At 37.7% G+C, this 7,269-nt stretch overlaps 1 pseudogene; it reads right to left on the bottom strand.

Annotated features, from left to right (window-relative positions):
- Positions 1 to 268: 268 nt before the first annotated feature.
- On the bottom strand, positions 269 to 6,926 carry LOC124232728 (olfactory receptor 140-like; annotated as a pseudogene).
- Between the last annotated feature and the right edge of the window lie 343 nt (positions 6,927 to 7,269).

Consider the following 7,269-nt stretch of genomic DNA (forward strand, 5'->3'; position numbering starts at 1 on the left):
CTCAATACCACACATTGATGAAGACTCCATCTCAGACAAACATGACAGAGAGAGGCAATGTTTCTCTGCTATGCAATTTAGTGTAAACTGTTAAGAATAAATTAAACTCGTGTACAATCATTTGCCTGGTCAATAATACAGGACATAGGATGGATAAGACATAACGTCAAACATTCAAATCATTTTTGCTCTGGAAATTTTTGATGATCTCTCAGCTCTTAACATGACAATAAGAATTCTTACCAGGAATGATGGGTTATTTATTTCCCTACTGAACCTGTATCTTCCATCCACAATTGATTATTTTTTTCCAAAGATTATTCATGACATTTTTTACTGCTGTAATTTTCAGTGTATAAATCAAAGGGTTGGACATGAGTGTAAAAATACAATAAAACACAGCCAAAATTTTGTCTATGGACAAATTAAATGATGGCCACATGTAAATTAATCTACAGAGCACAAACAACAGGGTGACAACAGTGAAGTGGTGTCCACAGGTGGAGAGGGCTTTGTGTCTCCCCTCTCCACTGTAGGATGTCAAGAACTGCAGGATGACAAGTTAGGAGGCAGCCAGCATGAAGACATTTCAACAGGCACATCACACCACTGTTGGTGACCACCAGCAAACTGATGACATATGTGTTGGTACAGGCAAATTCCGGCAAGTGGTACAAGTCAGAGACAAAGTGGTTGATCACATTGGGCCCACAGAATGGTGACTAAAGGACCAGGAGGAGCTGAACCAATGAATGCAGGAAGTCTCCCAGCTAAGTCACCAATACCAGCAGGGCTCATAGATGATTGGTCATGATGGTCATGTAGTTCAGGGGCTTGCAGCCGGCCACGTAATGGTCATAGGCCATCACTATGATCAAAATGATCTCAGGTCTTCCCAATAAATGGGCAACAAAGAATTGAGCTAGGCAACCCTCAAAAGAAATGGCTCCCCCTTCATACAAGGTGTTAGCAATGAGTTTGGGGGTCATCCACGAGGAATAGCAAGTATCAGTAAAGGACAAATATGAGAGGAAAAAGTACATAGAAGAGCCCAAGGTGGGGCTGAAGACAATGGTGATAATGATAAGTAAGTTGCCCCAAGAGAGGCCAGGTAAATGACGAAAAAGCACAAACAAAACTTTCTGCACCTCAGGGTTTTGCAACAGTCCCAACATGAAAAGTTCTGTGATGTTTATTGGACTATCCATGAATCCTGAGACACAGCAAGTACTGGGGTAAAAAGACAATTTCCACAAAAAATTTGTTACTATCTCTTTCAAGACATTTCGAGAAATTGAGGAAATTAGCATTTGTGGAGTATAATTAACTCAAATCCTGAATCCCCAAACAAGGGCCCACTAATAATGTGAATCATTTTCTGTTTTTCTAATTAGTAATTTTGACAAAGTACAAAGTTAAATAGACAAAATAAACAGCTCCCTAAATATTACATCTCTTGCATTTTAACCAACAAGAATGATTTTTTTTTATGTTGAAAATATCATTATGGAGTTTTCATAATAAAACATATAATTTTATTTATATATGCATATAAAAGGTCAGTATATATCAACATTAGCATACTAACAATAATCAGATATGGGAAAATAATTTCCCTAAATACTTTTTACAATTGCTTCTTTAGATACACATTTTCAACTCGCAATTACACTTGTCAGTGCACATGGGCATCTCTTCAAAAATTGAATTCCTCATCTCACTTACTCCTCTTTCTATACTTCCTTGACCAACCACCATAAACATGGAGTCATTCTTGACTTCTGCCTTTACTAGTCTATCTCATAATTCCAAAATTAGTCACCACATCTTATCGAATCTTGCCCCCTAAACTTCATCCATACATCCATTCGTTTATTTATTCCAAAACGATATTTGAGCACTCACCATACCCTAACCATAGTTCTCAGTGCAAGATTTAGATCATTTAGCAAAATAAGCTGATGGTTATTCTAACAACGTCTTACGGGGCCTCCCATGCCTTATATCTCACCTAGACACCTACTTAATCATCCATAGGGTGGTCATAGTGATATTTATAAAATTCGATCATTTGATCATACCATTACTCAGTTTAAAATTTTATGAAGGCCCCCCTTTGTCTTCAAGATAAAATCTATGCATTTTAGCTTCATTAAAAGTCCCTGGACGCTACTGACTTATCCATGTTAAACTCCAGCTCCCAGTCCTGCCCACTACCATGTGCTTTAGGCATATTAGACTACTCAAAATTCCCTGATCAAGTCATGCTCACTCACATCTCATTGCCTTCCACATGCTATCCCCCTTGTCCGAACACACACTTTCACAATTCTACTGATTTATTCTTATACATCCTTCAAAACTGTGTTCAGGTATCATAACCACAAGGAAGGGGATCTCTTTCCCTACCCTAGGCTAGATTATAAGGATTTCTATTGTTTTCCTCTAACATTCAGATTTGAACTCTATCCTAGCTCTTTGTACACTATGTTGTATTGTTCTCCAACCACCTTCCCACCCTACTCCTGGAGTAGCTGGAAAGCAGGAATTCTTTGTTTAATATCCATATTGCCAGACCTAGAGCTGTGCCCAATGAGTATTTACTGAATGAATAAAAAACTAAAACCAAAAAATATAGGAAACTTACAATATCTGGATCTAAGGAGGTTGATAGCTTCTTACGAGAACTTTTATTAGTTGCTAACATGGCAGAGTGATAGAAACAATAGGATTCTTAACGGGTCATCTGGTCCATCTGGTCTTCCTTCCTCTGCTTTCAATGATGTATGTATTAAGTGACTAGATAGGATTAAAGAAAATTCCTGCAGGGAGAAAAAACTGCCGTGAGAAACTGGATGGTTTCATAATCTTGTCTTCTCTGATTTAGAGATCTCCCACTATGATAAGTGATCTGGGTTCAAAGACTGAATAAGGCATCTCATTTATTTATGGGCTACAGGAGACCTCTTGAACCATCACTTTCCATTGTCATTGCTAAAAAGCCATTAAGACCAGTGATTTTTGTGATGGTCTGGTGCAAATGTCTTTAATTTAAAGGTGCTAACATATTGACCTAGAAATATTAAGAAATCAGCCCAAGTCACAGAAGCTAAGTTGTGGGAGATTGAACACAGACCCCATGTCTTCTGACTCCCCAGGTTGTATCCTCTTCCTATACCATAAGGTGTCCTCTCAGAACCCAGATTACTCAGCTCATGCAGAGGACACAACAAATAGAAAGAAGAGAAAGTTGCTAGCTCTGCTTTTTACAAGCTGTGTATCAGCAGATCCTCTAAGGAAAATGGGAAAAAAGTAATTAGAATGTTCATGATGATTAGACGGTTTAGAAAATATTTAAAGGAGCAGGAACAAAATTACTCTCACCACTACCATCAAAAAGAAAAATTATCAACTTTCTAATGTTTTTTTCTTTCTTTCCTCTATATACAAATCTTCATTCACTTCTTCTCTGCACTTTGAAACTATACTATATATTTAATATATTATTCTGATTAATAGTATAATTTAAACATTTTCCCATAACTTTTTAAAAGCATTGCTTTTATTTATTGTATATTATTCTGTCAAGTAGATGTATCTAATAATGAGTCATAATTTCTAATTCCATGAAGAATCTCATTATGTATTAAGTTGTTTCTGGGTCCATAGGATAATTTCTCAGATGTATATACTGAACAGAGGGCTACAGATATTATAAAGATTTTTGATATTTCTCACCAAAGGCTCAGTCCTAATTTACAGAGCTATCACCAAAATGTGGTATGTACTTATTTCTTTCACCCTAGACAGTAACGGATATCAGAGTTTTCCTTTTTTTTTGCACTAAATTTCATCTTTCCTTCTTAATTCACATTTGTTTGACTACTGGTGATATTGAACAACTTCCTATGCTTTTGTATCCCATATATTCTCCTTTGGACATTGTTAGAGCTATCAAGAGTAATTTAGAGTGCACTGAGAAGTACCTTTGTGCATAATCAATGTTTCCCAATCTTAGCTGCCTACATGGCAACTCTTGAGGTTTGTTGCTGAAACAGCAGTTGGAACCTGTGGAGAAGATTTTATGTCCATCTAATTGATCTTTCTGAATGTGTAACTCAGCACTTTCTTATCCATCATACCACTTTTATTATTACAATGAGACTGAAAATCAGGTTTTATTTTTCCCTTCATAGATGAAGAAATTAAATATCAGTGAAATTTATTCACATGCCTACTATCCCAAGACTAGTAAGTGGTAAAACAGAATTTGACCACAACTATATCCCATGCCAAACATATGCTTTCCATTTCATCATTCTATTAGGTTAGTCAAAATGCCTGAGAGCATCATAAGTCTTTCTTTCCTAAGTATCACAATTGGATGGAAATAGTACTTTGACTGGAAGTCAGGAGGTCTGGGTTCTAGTCCTGACTCTGCCATAAGGTAACTGTGAAGTCTTTGGAAATTCACTTCATCTTCCAGAACCATAGTGTTCTCACCTGTGAAGTGAGGAAAGCTGGAGGTAGAGGAAAGGTTATCACCTATAACTCACTGCAACTGGTTGTAAACTGAACTTTTCCCTTGCATTTGTGAGCTACTGTTCTCATTTCATAAATCTCATGATAATCTGATAACTGGTTTGAATCCCAGCCTTTCCCCTTACTGATGGTGTGAACTTGAGCAGGTTTTTAACCTTGTAATAACTCTGTTTCCTATTCTGTGTTTTTTCTAAAGAAACAAAATCTATTTCACTCTTTCCCACAGTTATCTCCACAGAAATGACCCTCTGGGACATCTCTCATCAAGATCACTCCTTTAAATCCCTGGCCATCAACCCTCTGATTTAGGTCTGTGTATCCCCAAAGTTAGTTACCCCAGCAATTGCAAGTCTGAAAGAAGTATTCAAAAAAGTCTGCATGCACCTTGAAAGATGAGCTACCCAAAACCATAAAGAGAATATCACATTCAAATTACTTGTGAGACAAATAAAGTTGGAATTCATCTACAATTCCCTGGATTCATAGTAGGTTTGAAAGGCCCGCTCACAATTTCAATGCCCCAAAATACCTTCCCCTAGTAGCTAGGGAGGAAACAGACCTAGCTACAACCTTAGCAATGAGACAATTGATCTTACATGTTCCATGTTTCTTGCAGACATAGCAACCTACAGCACATAAAAAAAGCTAAAAGATTGGAACCCTTGGATCTAGGACTCCAAACATGTATTTCAGTCTCCTGGTTATACTGCAGTATCTTGGTATCTTGGTCATCAGAAGACACATTTTAAAGAATCCACCAACCCGGGAAACCTATAACCTCTGGTTGTGGTTTCAAGAGACTTTCTTCTAAATTGGGAAAGCCTCATTCATCCAGGCAAGATTTAATATCAAAGTTTACTCTGTGGTTGCTTCTAGAAAAATTTTCTGACTTAAAGATGAGAGGGAAAGTCTCACCAAAATGATAGTGGGAAGAGAAGCGTTACCCGCAAACAAGAGGTTCTGGATAGGAGGAGTCAGAAAGAAAACAATCAAGGAATAGAGGTTGTTGTTTTTTTTCTTAGAGAGTGAAAACAAACATGTATTGATGTTTAATCCATTTCAGGCTCTGTACTAAATTGTTTGTATGCATTATCTTATTCAATCTCCACAATAATCCTAAAAAACAGGGGTGCTATCATTACAATGAAAATGTTGTATCAAAGAGAAGATAAGCAGCATGCTCAAGCTTATTGCCCACCATCAGGAGGTGACCCAGTTTGGCCTTTTATTGAAGCCATTTGAATACACATCATGGGTTTGAAAGGAATGATCCTGAAGTACTAGATGGTCAGTTGTAGTTGGCTGGGAAAACAGATTCCACCAGCAGGACTAGATGCTCAATCTGGATAAATGCTAGATTTAGGGCCAAAACTTCATTAAATCAGAACTTTCATACCTGGGACCTAGGATCCAAAGATACATTACATTGGGAAATCCAACCCCAAGAATCCCAAAGAGCGTCCTGTCCTTGTTTCTCTAAAGATTGGCACCTGACCTAATATCTTTTGCCAAGTCTTTTTTTTTTCCTGCTGCTTCTCTCCAAAACCCCCCAGTACATAATTGTATATTCTGGTTGTAGGTCTCTCTGGTTGTGTCGTCCTCTTTTAAGAAGCTAGATGTAGAAGCACAGGTGCTCACCCTTAGTTTCCATTTATGCTTTGTTATAGAAAGGATTGAGGCTTAGGATGAAACACAAAAACAAAATTAAAAAAAAAAAGCAACTCTGGGATTCTAACAGATATGAGTGACCCAATGAATATTTTATTTCAAAAAGAAAAAATATATGTATTACAGTGTTAACCCAGCAAATGAGCAGTTGAGAGGATTATATGAATGTGGTCTTCACAAACCTGGTCCCTTTCTGATAAGCTTTCATCCTGATGGAGTCCCACATCCTCAGTGGATCAGAAAATAACTCTTCCTAGAATAAAACCAAAGTCAGATTAAAATAGATTTGAGCTGTGAGAAAGTCTTAGATCCTCTATTCATTCACTCCTTCATTCAGTCAACAGCTACCATGTCAGGTAGTGGTAACTTGTTGGGGAGGCAGTAGATGAAATAAGCTTGGTCCCTATCCTCACACATCACATGTTATTCAGGCTGTGATAGAAATTTTCCCAAGAAATAGTACGAGCATGAGGAGGACCACCCCCCAGCCAAGCTGGATGTCAAGAGTAGTAAACCACCATAAATCTACTCACAAATGCTAAACTCAGTTTCCTCAGAACCATGCAGTCAGTCTCACACTGCACAGAAACACTCAACTCTCACCGAGTCCCTTCCCACTGCCACCTCATGGCCCCTGACTGACAGCCCCTCAGGCCTCTTCATCCATCTCCCTGTGCTCCACCACTTTCTACACCCCATCCCAGCCCTCTTAACCTTGGATACACTTTATTACAAATTCTGCAATGCCCTTCTCTATGTCTAAGCTGCAACCCTGACGTGCAATTGTTGATTAGGGTTCATAAATTTCAACACACTGACCGTTGCTGATGCTTCTAGCTTCCAGACATAACAGTGAGAATCACAAACAAAGAAAGTAAAAAAAATAATCCAAAGAATTTATTTTATAGAATGCTGCAGAATCTCAGAATAAGGTGCTATAGAATTGCTAGGTAAATCCATTGATCTTCACAGGTAAAGATGCCCGAAATATATTTTAGATTAAAAAGAAGCTGAATTTTTTAGGAAAGAGTTTTAGAAAATTCTGTATTATCTGTCTTC

This window comes from Equus quagga, unplaced genomic scaffold (genome assembly GCF_021613505.1).
Source record: "Equus quagga isolate Etosha38 unplaced genomic scaffold, UCLA_HA_Equagga_1.0 1100_RagTag, whole genome shotgun sequence".
Lineage (NCBI taxonomy): Eukaryota > Metazoa > Chordata > Mammalia > Perissodactyla > Equidae > Equus > Equus quagga.